Source organism: Mesoplodon mirus, assembly GCF_964341445.2.
Source record: "Mesoplodon mirus genome assembly, chromosome: 17".
NCBI lineage: Eukaryota > Metazoa > Chordata > Mammalia > Artiodactyla > Ziphiidae > Mesoplodon > Mesoplodon mirus.
The window spans coordinates 9,432,398-9,446,898 of record NC_138993.1 but is presented as its reverse complement, the minus strand read 5'-3'; positions in this window follow the sequence as shown (position 1 = coordinate 9,446,898).

The following is a 14,501-nucleotide window of genomic DNA, read 5'->3' as shown; positions in this document are numbered from 1 at the left end:
TCGGCGCGGGAACTTTGCATGCCCTCGCGGGGTCCGCCCGCCGGGAAGCACCTGCTTTCTCTTCTCTCCCACTCGGAGGCCGAGAAGAGTAACTGACATTACTAGAGCCGATTAGGAATTGGCCGAAATTGTACTGGGGGGCAGGGTGGGGAGAGCTAGGTCGGAATTTGGAATGTTGGGAGAGAGGGACTTCCCCTTGAAGTGTTTAAGGAAGATGCTCCCGTGAAGAGCCCCCCGGACGTGCGCAACCTGAATGGCGGGTCCCGCAGGCCCCAGTCCAGGACGCCTTCGAGGAAGACAAAGGAGATGAATGGGATGCGCTGAAACTTTGCTTTCCTCTCCCTCTTACTGTTATCTTTTAACCATTTCAAAACCAGTACTTGTTCTTTAATTCAATAGTGCAGAATTACTTGGTGAACGTCAAATGACAGTTGTGATTGTTCTTCCAAAAGAGAGAGAGAGAAACACCAAGGTTTGTACTTTGACTAGCTGTCATTAACCTCTATCCTTTGCATCTGTTTTTGAATAATCACATGTTTTAGCTTTCAGCTCTGGCTTGGCAAGTAATTTATCTGTGCAAACCTTGCACGCAGCTGGGCTGGAGTGGGAGGACTCTGGGTCCCTGATCAGTGAACGGAAAAGAGAGGAGGGGTTTAGCCCAAGCACCCTCTACGACAAAATAGTCATGACGTCTTTCCGGTTACCAGAGAGCCCTTTTGATAGAAATTGTGGAGACACTGTGTCCGTTTAAGTGTGTGTATATCTGATCTATGACTAATTGGGAAGTGGATGGTCTGGGCTCCTCCACCTTTGTGATCTTGGGCGGGAAAGTCTCTCCAGGTCTTAGGATCCTTATCCATTTTATCCATTCTATTGTATAAAATAGAGATGGCCGTGTCCGCCCTGCCGCCTTAGAGGCTTGTTACGCTCAAATGAAAAAATGCACACAGAGGACTCAAACATGGAAAGCCCAGACAAATATAAGATCCTGCTAATATTTTTGCCTTTCTCTCCAGTACGATGTGCCTCAGTCCTGGCACACCTGCTCCTGTGATCAATGACTAAGATCCTCATAGAGGTACATCCATTCTCATCTAGTGATCATCCCTGCACTGCTGTTTCATACAGACTTAAAATCAATAAAGTTTTAAATTTTGCAGATGAAGTTACTTTTATTAATTTCCTTAAAATGTAAGCACAACAAATTTATTCCAGTGTTTTATTCAATAGTCCCAACTCCAGCTAGCATATATTATGTGGTTAGTAAGATTAAGCCATCAGGCTGGAACAAGACATTGCTATTCTGTTACATGTGGCATCTACATTTTTCAATAAATGTGAAATAACAAATAATGACACTCCAGGTATTAACAAAATTATACCACGCAACCACACAGTCACACTCTCTTCCAGCTAAATTAAAAAGCTTCTATGTCTGCATGCAGGATCACATTTCCCTTCTAGAGCTGAAGATTAGAGTGTCTGCTTCTTGTAGCTTGTTAAGTTTCAATTAGAAATGCTTCATGGGTCTCATGGAAAATAGCTTAGGCTAAGTGTTCACTTATTGATGTATGGTCTATTTGCTCGGGGCAGATTGTATTTATTGCTACTTTTATTTAACCAACAGTTTTTAAAAAAGGGAGTGAGAGAGAGAGAGAGATACAGAGAGAGGGACTTTTAGAGCAGTGATTAAAAAGGACCAAGGTGACTGAATGCTTCATATTTCAAGTTCTTCTCTCTCTGAAGGGGACATAAAGCACATGTATCTCCAGTTGGACATCACAGCTTTCAGCATTTGCAGGGATGTCCCCAGGTGATAATGTAACCCAATGATAAAAATTACATGGTAATTAAACTTTATTTCCAGAACTTGCTGTTTATCTATCAAGGTTCTGTTCATGGTTATTAAATTCTGGATTCCTGAAGTGTGAATAATTGCTACTGCTGCTTTGCATTTGTTCAGTTTTATTTTGGTTCTTTCACAGGCCCCTTCCAACATCTAAAATGTGGATTTCATTCAATGCTTTGTTCTCCCACATATGAGAGATTAATTACTTGCTGTGCTTTGAATATAAAGGTGAAGTTATTGATGCATCAAAGGAAAGGAGATTTTTTTTGACAGAGGACAGATTAGTGGAGATCTTACTGACTTTTGTTGTGGTGATGATTTTCAACAACCTAAAGGTAGTCATCAAGGTGACCATCATCCTTCATCCAGTCCCTTCTCCCAGGTGCTCCTGGGACCAGCAGAGCCCTCCCCAGCGAAGGGAGCAGAAGGGGGTTCACTGATTCACATGGGCCCAAACAGAACATCAACGCCACGTGCTCTCAGCTCACCAGTCACAGACACTAGCTTCTCTGACAAGGTACTGATATCATTGACACAATCTCTCTCAGCAACCACCATGGGCAAAGCAACCACGAGGAGCTCAAGACTTCAAAACATAGGCTACAGCCTCTTTCCTCAAAAACAGTAGTGGTTGGGAGAAACAGGATGAAGAAAGTTGATAATAAAGTTGTTTAGTTTATTACATTCAGTGTTAACAAATGACACCTATGACAGGTATTAGAGGAATTCAGAAGAAGGAGAAGTTACCCTATTTTGAGTTGACTGGAAAAGTCTCACAGAAAAGACAGGACAATATCTGGGGTTTAAAGAGTAAAACTTGCAAGGAGCCTGGGAGGCAAGGATATGGGGAAACAAAATGTGGAAGAAAAAAGTGTTCACAGCGTATTTGTGGTAAAAAAAAAAAAAAAAGGCTATTTGTGCAAGGAAATTGTGGACTGAAAAAGTAGGTAGGGATCAGACCATAAAGAGTCTTTAATAGGTTTTGTCATTATATCACATTGGAGCTTCTCCCTTCATTTACTCATTAAACCAACATTTGTTTTGTGCCAAGCACTATTTTAGGCACTGAGAATGCAGCAGTTAACAAAATAGACCAACAAAACTTGCCTTCCTCTCATATCACTCTCCCACTCTTTACTCTGTTCCAGCCACACTCACCTCCTGGTTGTCCTTGGAACTAGCCAAAATGGTTCCCAACCTCAAGGCCGTTCCTTCTCTCTGGAATGCTCTTTACAGAACCACCTGCTTCTCCTCAGTCAGGTCTTAGAGCAAACGCCACATTCTGAGAGCAGCCTTCTTTGACCTCTCCATCCAGAATAGTTACTCCCAGTCATTCTCAATTACAGGGTCCTGTTTTATTTTTCTCATAGAGCTTATGACTATCTCAGATTATCTTGTTTGTTTACTTATTTCCTTTATCATCAACTAGAATGTAAGCCTCATGAGAACAGACACCTGGCTTTTTCTTTGCAGTATCTGGAACACCTAGAATAATGCCCGTACATTGTAGTTGCTATACACATATTTGTGGAATGAATGAATGAAACCATTAGTAAGAGATGGCTGAAGCACATTGTTGAGAATTCTGGAGCCACATCCTGGCTTACAAAAGAGGCTGTGATTGATTAGTAATGTCTGCCCTGAGCACAGGAAGAAGTGGTCATGACAATACCATATTTGATATCCTGCATATATATGTACTTTGGTGGGCAATGGCCCAAGCCCACTCTACTAAAACCTCAGATAGGTCTGATACTACAACAGGAAATAGCACACAAGGCTACGTCACTGTGGAATAGTTTAACTCCCACATACCCACTTTCCCTGGTACACCTCTGACAAGCCCCAAAAGACTGAAAAGGCAGTGACACTAGGGCTCTGAGCTGCTCTGACCTGGCAAGTTCCTCATTCCACAGAAGTTTTCAGAGCCACTAAATATCAGGTGTACCTTCATGAAGAACTAGGAAGGCAACAAGGCACCATTCCCACCTGCTCGTATCCTTGTTCTGCTTATTTGCCAGCAAAACAAAAGTAAAATTGATATACAGTCCAAGAGCTGACTTCAAAACTGTAAAGGCCTTTGTGGTCAGCCCAACTCAGGGGCCACAGAAAGTTTCTGAGTAGTGGAGCTACAAGGGCAAAGAGAAAGATGCCTCAACTTATTTTTAAAAAGGGGCAATGTTCATCAGTCAACTGTTTTGTCAGTAAATTGAGGGGGAGATACTAGAACCTAGAAGATCACTTTGAAAGCAACTATAGTAAAGTGGATAATGAGTTAAGGAAGGCTTCTGCCTAGCATAGTAAAAAAAATGCAAAGAAAAAAAAGCAAAAGATGGGAGGCAATACAAAAGAAGACTGATTGCATATGGGGGGGTGAGTGAGAGGGAAAAGTAAATGATGGTTTAAATGTTTTGAGCTGAGTTGAAAGTGAAAACACCACCACCATTGATATTCCTGAGTACATCAGGAGGTGTAATTAATTTTTGATAAAAGATGAATTCAGTGCTATGTTAAATTTGAAGTGTCAGTCAAATTTGTAAGCAAGGTTATTAAGCAAATAATTGGAGTTATAGCTTTGAAGCTCAGAAGGTAGTTACAGACTGGAGATTTGGATCAGAAATTTTGATGCCAGGATAGTGGATAAGATGAGGGCATTTGAAAAGAAACAACTAAAAACCAAGGGGTTGAGCCTCATCTCCATCTGTGGGGAGTGAATAGGGTGAACTAAAAAGAGAAGGAAAAAAAAAAAGAACCCACAGGGAGGGCCAAAAGTCCTAGGGTAATGTGTTTTTCAGGCTAAGGAGATGAGCATTTCAAAAAGGAAACATGATCAAACTTGGTGAGAAAATACAACTGATCTAGAAATTAAATCATGTGGTGACTTTGGAGACAGATGTTTTAAGTTGTAATGGGGCTTAAGTCAGATTACAATGTAAGGCATTAAATGAGAGTCTGTGCGAGGTGAAAAAATAAAGGCCCAAAGTACATACTCTTCTGACAAGTTGGCCAGAGGAAGGGAATGAGAAAGGATGGTCACTTGAGGGGTTCACAGAGTTCATAGAAAATATTTTCAAGATGAGGAACTCTGCACATATTTGTACACAGAGGAGGAAAGGTGAGGGAGAAGGAAAACTGGAAATTTCAGGAGAAAGATGAGGTAAGCGTACAGCATCAGCTGTGATCTAAGGCAGCTGATCGTGGGCTTTTAAGGTCCCAAAATATTAAACATGGAGATAGTAAGAAGAGCAGATAAACAAGCGCATGCAGCTGGAATGCTGGAATGGTGGAGAAGGAGCAAAGGCAAGGGGTGGTGGGCAAAAAGCCACTAAAAATGGCAACAAAAGCTCTGTGAAGTCTTTTTTTTTCAACAAATACGTATTTTTTAAGTTGTATTGAAGTATAGTTGATTTACAATGTTGTGTTAATTTCTGCTGTACATCAGTGCGACTCAGTTATACATATATATTCGTTTTCATATTCTTTTCCATTATGGTTTATCACAGGATATTGAATATAGTTCCCTGTGCTCTACAGTAGGACATTGTTGTAGTCTTCAAGACAACAGCAAATGTGTTCCCGGGAAGCTGCAGCTCTGCGGAGCTCTCTGGAGCTAAAGTAGACTGTGGAGATACTAGATTGCATTGTGTGTGCTTCTGACATTCCTGGAGCAGGGAGCCTGGGGGCTCAGATCCCGCATTTCCCACTCCGCCCCTTATCCTCCTACGTAATACCACTGCTTCCTTAGCCTGGAACTGACTTGCATACCAACTAAACATGTCCCGACACAAGGCTCACATGTAGCAGCAGGGAGCATGGCCATCAGGGACTTAGGGCATTGAGCTGCTGGAGTCAAGATGCTTCTACTCCCTTTTTATTCTCACAACAACCCCCAGGTACAACAAGGAGAGACATCTCTATTTCAGTGAAACAGAGAGAAGTTAGCGTACATGAAGGAAATGAAGGTGAAGGACTGGTGGGTGAGTTAGCTGAGGGAGGCGATGCATGAGAAGTAAGATGGCTTACCTAACATCACTCCAGAAAGGCTCAAGAGCTGAGATACTCTGAAAGGAGAGGGGCAGCTGGAGGCCTGAAAAATGGAGCAGTTAGATCCCAGTTTTCCATCCTAAGCACAATCTGGCTCTACTCATCCCCTAGCTCCACAGGGAACTTATTGTCTCTGGAGAAATGACTCCAAAGAGGCTACAGCCTTGGGAACAGCACACCTGGAGAAGAGCATGGGTGAGGCATGGGACTAAAAAGTAAGAGAGTAAATCAAATTCTGCATAGCTAGCAGGGGGACCCCCAACTCTCTTTCCCAGGCCAGTTCCAGGACTCCCTCAGAGCACCTGGTAGTAACACTCCATCTATCACAAGCCCCACCTATGCACACAAAGATTCCAGACAGTTTCCTAGTGATTCAGTCTTAAATATAAAGGAACACAGCCAAGAATCACCAGATAGATGAAGGGAACCTCTTCACAGAAGAGTACAAAAACCATCATTAGTATTTTCAATTAAGAGAAAATATTGCATCTATGATATAAGAAGAGGGTAAGGATAAAAATAGGAACAATACAGAGCCAAAAAAGAACTCTTGAAAATTAAAAATGTGGTGACAAATAAAAATTTTTAATTGGCAAACGTACTGGAAAATAAGAAAATCTCTTAGAAACTAGCACAAAAAAATAAAGCACTGGAAAACAGGAAAGAAAAGTTAAGGAAAATTTAGGAGATCAAACATCCGACTTATAGGAGCTCAAGAGAAAGAATGGAGAAAACAGAAAATGTCTCAGAATTGAAGGACATGAGTTTCTAGTTAAATAGGTCTAAGTAGCACAAAAATGATCAAAGACCCAAAGTAAGGCACATCATTGTAGAACTTCAGAATCCCATAAGATTTATAGTCTCCAGAAGGGGAAAAAAAAACAAGAATCAACATAGCCTTGGACTACTCAAAAGAAATATTGAAAATTAGAGAACATTGGAGCCATGCCTTCAGTATTTTGAGGGAAAATTATATTCAACCTGGAATTATGTACCCCACCAAACTAATAATCATGTGTGACAGCAGAATAGACAATTCAGACATTAAATATCTTTTTAAAAGTGCTTTCCATGCACCTGAAACTATAAAAATAAGTGCTCCACTAAAATAAGGAAGTAAACAAAAAAAGAGAAAACATGGATTGCACGAAACAGAGGATAGAAGGCAGGAAAAATACAAAGGGAACTTGTAGGATTGTAGCAAAAGGAAGCCTCAGGATGCAGCCAATTTAGAGCAAAGCATTCCAGACAGGAGCAGGAGAACAGAGGGCTTCAGGAGGGATGTCTCCAGGAAACAAACAAAACACACACCAAAGGAACAGGAAGGTATCTGATAAACTTTGTTGAGAGAGATTTTACAGGATTCTAGGAGTGAATAAGAGACTTAGCCAGAGACCTGAGGTAAAGGGTTTGAGTTTTCTGGACGACATGTAAAGAGTCTGGAAGTCATCATTTCCATCCTTTGCAACAAGAAAAAAAACGGAACGAACTGAAAATCAATGGCTCTTCTTAGATGCATCAAAGAAGTGAGGTCACAGGGCAAATTGCTGCCTTGAAAACTGCAAAGACAGACAGGCACTACAGAGGAGCACAGAGTACCAGGAGCAGAAGCCCACAGCTGGAGACAATACCAGTAAGAAAACTTTAAACTGTAGGTGACACATTGCTGGAGATTCAGTGTGGACAAGCTTGAGAGTTAAAAACTCTGAGGGGCCCAACTTTAAGGGCCCCTCACTTTTGTCAATTTTACCTGCATGAGCCCTACCGGATTCTCACTCTAAAATGGAGAAAAATCCCCTCATGCTCCTGGCAGGAGAAGGGGAAAAGTAACCATTCTAAAATGCACCCATAGCTCTCTGTTCTCCTTGAAAAGGCCTGGCCTCAAGGGAAACTGTTGTACCAGACCCTAATCAACCTGTGGGTTTTTTTGTTTTTATTATTTTATTTATTCATTTATTTTTTTATTGAAGTATAGTTGATTTACAATGTTTCATAATGTACATACATATGTATTAGATACGTATATTGTATATATTCTTTTTCAGATTCCTTTTTTTTGGCCACGAGGCTTGTGGGATCTTAGTTCCCCAACCAGGGATTGAATGCAGGTCACCTCAGTGAAAGCCCGGAAATCCTAACCACTAGACCACCAGGAAACTCCCTAGATTCTTTTCCAATATAGGTTATTACAAGGTATTGAATATAGCTCCCTGTGCTATACAGTAGGTCCTTGTCATTTATCTATTTTATATATAGTAGTATGTATCTGTTAATCCTAAATTCCCAATTTATCCCTGCCTCCCTTCTGCCTTTGGTAGCCATAAGTTTATTTTTTATGTCTGTGAGTCTATTTCTGTTTTGTAAATAAGTTCATTTGTATCAACCTATAGTTTTACCATAGCCTACCAACCTGGAGGACAGGAAACACCCAAATCCTTCTAGATTTTCACATAGAGAAAGAGATATACCCAATTCAGGTTCACTAATAGACTGAGACTCAATCACAGGGCCACGCAATGATTCCCTTCTCCCATACCTCACCACCACATCACTAGGGCTCCTGTATAATAATGGGGGATTACAGCTAACAGAACTGCAAGCCTCAGACCCTATTTAAGAAGAGGTCTCTAGGGAAACCCACAGACAATAGGAGAGACAAAACCAAGGACGCTAGAGGAAATTTTAGCCTCTGATACCACAGCTGCAATTAAGTAGTAAACACAGCTTAACTCCTAGCCAAGTAAACATAAAACATCACAATAAAGACCTATTTAACCTCAGTTCTTTTGACCTGATAGATCATGTCGAGCTTTCAACAAAAATTAAAAGGCATCCTAAAGGGAAAAGAAGTGCAGGCTGAAGAGACAAAGCAAGCATCAGTACTAGACTCAAAGAAAGAAAAAAATAAGGAAATTGCTTCTCCAGGAAAAAAAAAATATTGTATGATAAAAGAAATGTTATTATGGTACACTACTTGGACTACTTTGCTCAGCCGTGAATGAACTTTACATATTTATGTTTAATATAAATCTTATAGAGAATTATGATTATAACATACTGGGCAATTGTATGAATAATTCAGGAGAAAGTGGTACATGCATATTATTTTAAAATGTGGAAGGGAAATAAATGCCAAGAAAAAACACCTAAGAGTTGAAAGGGGCAAAACCAAGGGATTGATGATTTTTTAATAAAACCTTTCAACATTATTTGACTTTTTTACTTGTATGCAAATTAAAGGACATACATGTCAATGAATTTTGGTCCAAAGTGAAGAAGGATTATATATTTTTGAGATGAGAAAGAAAGAGAGGCGGGTAGAGCTACAGAGAGATTCGGAGGCAGAGATGAAGGTACAGAAAAATAAATCCTGAGATGAGAGGCTGATGGGGTGGGGATGGGAGGGGTCAAGGGAATGACATGAAACTAAAAACTAATGTTTTATATCTTCTAGTATAATAGAACTGTAAGTCAACTGTTGAGAGTGAACACGCTGGGTGAGTATGAAAAATAGGAAAAGAACTACTACGGTGAATTTCCTGAACAGTCAACAGAAGATGACTGAAACATCACTGAGCAGCAGGATTGAAGCTACACAGCATGCATTTCAAAAGTAACTGTTTATAAACCACATTTATCTCAAATACCTGATGCAGTATTTCAGGTTATCTATATGCTTGTGTTTAAAATATACAATTTTGTGACCTATTTCTCACTGAGATAACACAAGAGCTATACTCTTCCTATAGTACAAAACCAAGCTCACTGTTTCTTTGAATACGGCCAGTCTCTTTTGTTGACTGGGACTAAGGTTGGCGGTTCAGGGCTTTGGATGGCCCAGTTAGCATCCATCTGGCCCACTCTCACAGACTGCCACCCTGCCCCTGGCCACAGGCTTGAAACTGGCTTTCTAAGTCATCAGGGGCATTGGTTGAAGCAGAAAGTGAATGAATTAGTTGAATGCGTCACCAGCACGGAAAAATGACCCAAACTGCATCACTCTCTGAGACTAATAAACTTTGGGTATAGGACCTGAGCTGTTGACCACGTGACAGCAGAGTTGCCCACAAATCCTCATCCCAACGGTACTGATGTCGTACCTGCACTATTTTGTCCATCCCTCTCTAAACAGAAAGCCTAAAGGTCTTATTTTTTCAGCAGGGGCCTCCAACGTGGCCCAAGCATTTTGATCTTTATAGCTTGCCTTCTACAGTATGAATTCTGTGATTCTAGCTTGGCTCCTCTTCCTCTTGTTTACCATCTCTAACTCCTAGTCCTTGAACCTCCATTCATCTTCCTCCTGACACCCTTCTTCTAAGAGCTCAGCTAATTCCTGGCTTCAATGGTGAGAGTGATTCACAAATTTGGGTCTCTCTACGGTGACTTCATCCCTGCCCTTTCACTTCACACCTCCAGGGCCTGCCCAGCATTTCAATCGGAAAATTTCAAGCCTCCGTCTCAAAGTCAACGTGCTTAAATTGGCGATGCACACAAGGAGAAAAATCGGATACAGTATAAACAAGAAAAATATTCAGCAGCATTTGTGATAAAAGAAATGTCAACTGTGTCAAGAAAATTGTGAAAAGAAGAATAAGGGAAGAGTTTACACTAATATAATCAAAGCAATATATTGCTGGAATACGAAGAGTGAATAAGCAGTAAAACATATTAGAATGTACAAAATAGCTCTGGAGATATATATATATACACACACACACAGAGACAGAGAGAGAGAGAGATCTGTATGTCTCTATATATCTACATACGTAGTAATTTAACAAAAGCTGAAACTTAAGGAAAGAATGATTTTTTAAAGCCTGAGGAAACTGGCCACTCACTGGGAAAAAAATAAAGTTAGATTCCAAATTCATGCCATATTAACAAAACTGTCCCAGTGGATTAAATAGCAAAATGAAAAATATATATATATTAAAATACTGGAAAATATTTAGGAGAAATATATAAAATTTTTATAATTTTGTGATGAAGAAAGCCTTTCTCAGCATGAAGCAAAACCCAGAAAACATAAAGGAAAAGGCCAACAAATTTAACTATATGAGTAAAGCCACTATTTAGAATTAGTGTCTTGTCAGAATCAATCTAGAAGAAAATAACGACAAAGAGTTAATAGCTATAATGTATAAAGAGTTCCTGTAAGTAATTTTTTTTTAAAAAAGAGAATCCATTTAGTGTGAAAATCACCAACAGAAATGAACAGGCAAGTGACAAAGGAAAAAAATTAATATGTCCAATAAACATAAGCAAACAAGAACTACTAGACTGAGAGCAAAAGAAAATTTTTAAGAGAGACCATCTTTTACCTAAAAATGGGGGGAAATTAACATTTAGTGTTAAGAGTACAGGAAAGTGTGCATTTATATACTACTGATGAAAATGTAAATCTTACAACTTTGGAGGAGGGTAATTTGTCATCATCCATAAAAAAAAAAACACATACCCATGGCATATGATCCAGAAATTCCACTTGAAGGACTCTATCTTACAGCAACAGTTGCTATCTTACAGTAGCAACAAACGCATAAAGATATACGTGCCCACATGCCCAGTGAAGTGATGTTTGTAACAGCAGGCAATAGGGAAGTCCCCCATGTCTGTCAACAGGGCAAGTTACATAAATTGTGCTACAAATTTAGATGTTTTAAAACATCTCCTGGTTGAAGATATGTATGCTCTGAGGCATGGAATCAGGAGGGAATCTTCTTCCTTTTGTCTTTACTTTATAAATACTATCTCTCCATCCCTTACCCCAGAGGAGAAAGCAAAAGGAAAGGAAGAGAGAAAAAAGGAAACACGTCAGCTAAATAATCGCATTAGGATTAACTCAGTTTTGAAGTGCCTGTGGGCGCAGTGGCCAACAAAACTGATGCTATGCGAATGGAAATGACCCCTGATCTCCCTGAGTCTTTTCTTCTCCCTGTTTTCTTTTTCAACTTCATTTACCTCCCAGAAAAAAAGATGTGATATAATATAAAGGGGAATTCCAAACATGGAACCTGTATTCTGATAAAGACAACATCAAAAAAGAAGGAACAGTCTTGAGGAGTGGATGCTAATCACAGAGAAGGGGCAGTGAAGGAAGGAAGGAAGGAAGCAGAGGGAAGCCAGGTCTCAGCAATCATTCCCAGTGGGCATCTAGTCCCTCCTAGAGATGCTGGCTCCCAGGGTTTGGCGGCAACAAGAGTGGGAGTGGTTTCCGGTTCCTGGAAGCACACCCTCCACGGTGTTTTGAAAAGCATCCCAACCATTGTGTGAGTGACTAATATCCTTTAATTTAGAAAAATCCCTTTTCTGCTTAAACCAGCCAGAGTGGGTTCTGTCATTTGCAGCTGACAGTGACCAATATACCTAATCATATGACTTTATCCAGCCTGGGACTCCACCTTAATCAAAAAATAGAATCTTGGACTTCAAGGAAGCTTTGGGGTCATATGACTTAAACTCCCAGCGGTGTAGGAGTCTCCTCTAATCCTCTCAGTCTTCTGCCTAAACATCCTCTGTATCAGGGAAATCGCTATCTGGTGAAGACACTTACGACAAATCAAATGTGATCCCTTCCATAGAATCTGCCTTTTTGCACCTTCTACCAGAGGGTCTTAGTTTTGTCCTCAGGAGCCACACAGCCTCTGGCTTAGAGCAGCAGCATTCTTTGTGGTTTGGAGGAAGCACATGTGTCTGTTTCTCTCATCTGTGCTCCTGTGACATTTTATCTAGTGAACTTCTCAAGGGCTTGGCGCCCTCATGCCTTGCAAAGTGCTCAGTAAACACTGGTGGAATGAATAAACAAATGAATGGATGTTTATATCTCCCCTTAGGTGCTGTAGCAACTATAGTATGATTGAGCTTGTAATCATTCATTCTTAAAAAACTCCAAATTATGGTCACTGAAGTACCGGTACCCAGCCCTGCTCCCCATGGCGGGAGGAAGGGAGAGGCTACCAGCACCCTTGCAGGAAGCATGACCTGAGGATGGTGTTAGAGGAGATTAATGATAAGTGCTGAGAGGGCAATATTGTGGTACAGGTTACAAGGTATTTTGAGACTTGAGAGGCCTGAAAAGCAGAAATAGGAACGAAGCGGGAGATGTTTCCAGCTCACACTATACGACGAGCTCACTGAAGCTCCATGGGAACAAAGCTGAAGCAAGACTTCAGGGGAGCTGACCTGGAGCTGTCTCACCAGATTGGGGGTGGGGAGCTTCCACCACCAAGATCCTCTGGGAACAATTAACCACTAGAATGCCAGAGGTGAGGTCAGTCTGGCCTGAACTAGAATTAAATGTACAGCAACCACATCAAAACTTGAAATTTATTTAATACTCCAAAGGGTTTATTCACTCATTCAACAAATATTTACTGATCACCTAAATGATAGGCAGTTATATGGCACCCACAAAGATGTGTACCTTCTAATTCCATATTCCTATGAATATGGTGAAGGGACTTAAAATCCAAAAGGGACTTTTCAGATGTGAGTAAGGATCTTAAGAGAGAGAGATTATCTTGAATTATCTGCATGCTATGAATGGAATTGTGTCCCCAAAATTCACATGTTGAAGCTCTAACCCCTAATGCGATAGTATTTGGAGATGGGGCCTTTGGGAGGTAAAGAGATTTAGATAAGATCTTGAGGGTGGGCCTTCATGATGGGATTAGTGCACTTATAAAAGACACATTTCTGTTGCTTAAGCTACCTAGTCTAGGTATTTGGTTATGAGGCAGCCCAAGCTAATACACCAGGTGAGTCCAATGTAATCGCAAGTGTCCTTATAAGGGAAATATGGAGTCCTGGATGTGACTTACAAGGCCCTATATGATCTAGACCCTACCACCTCTTAGACCTCACCTCCTGCTATTGTTCCCTCATACCATATGGGCCTCCTAACTCTCCGTTATACAGATTAGGCACGCCCTTGACTTGGGTCATTTGCATTTGCTGATCCCTTTGCCCAGAATGTTCATCCTTAAATATCTGCACTGATCGTTTCCTCACTACACTCAAGTCTTTACTTATCATCTCAAAAAAGGCCTTCCCTGACCACACAATCTCAAATAGCACGCCTCATCTCATCATTCTCTTGGTTTTGTTTTGTTTTTCATAGCATGTTACACCTGACATTACATTATATATGTGTTCATTTCCTTGTACACTGTCTGTCTCATCTTGCTAGAATATAGGTTCCATGAGAGCAGGGACTTTAAACGGCTCAGTGCTGAGGTCCTGTCCCTCTCTGATTCCTGGCATATAGCATTTATGGAATGAATGGCATGGGAAACCTGAACAAATCTTTGTGTCAGCAGTCCAAGATCCCTTGTCCATATCTCTGAAAATCTCACATTTCTGCAAGTAGACAGATAGCCACTGCTTGTGAAATATCCATTTTTAAGGCAGTACACACAACATGAAGATAATTGCTGCTGAGTGATGTAAAATTAGTAGGTAAAAGAAAGTCCTATGGGAACTAAGAGGATAGCACTTAATAAGCTAAAAACGCAGTTTTGTGAACAGATGATAGAACCACACACCTGGTTTAATTCTGAACCTGGGTTTATCTCTCTGGGACATCAGAGCCTTCTCATGAGAAGTGGGG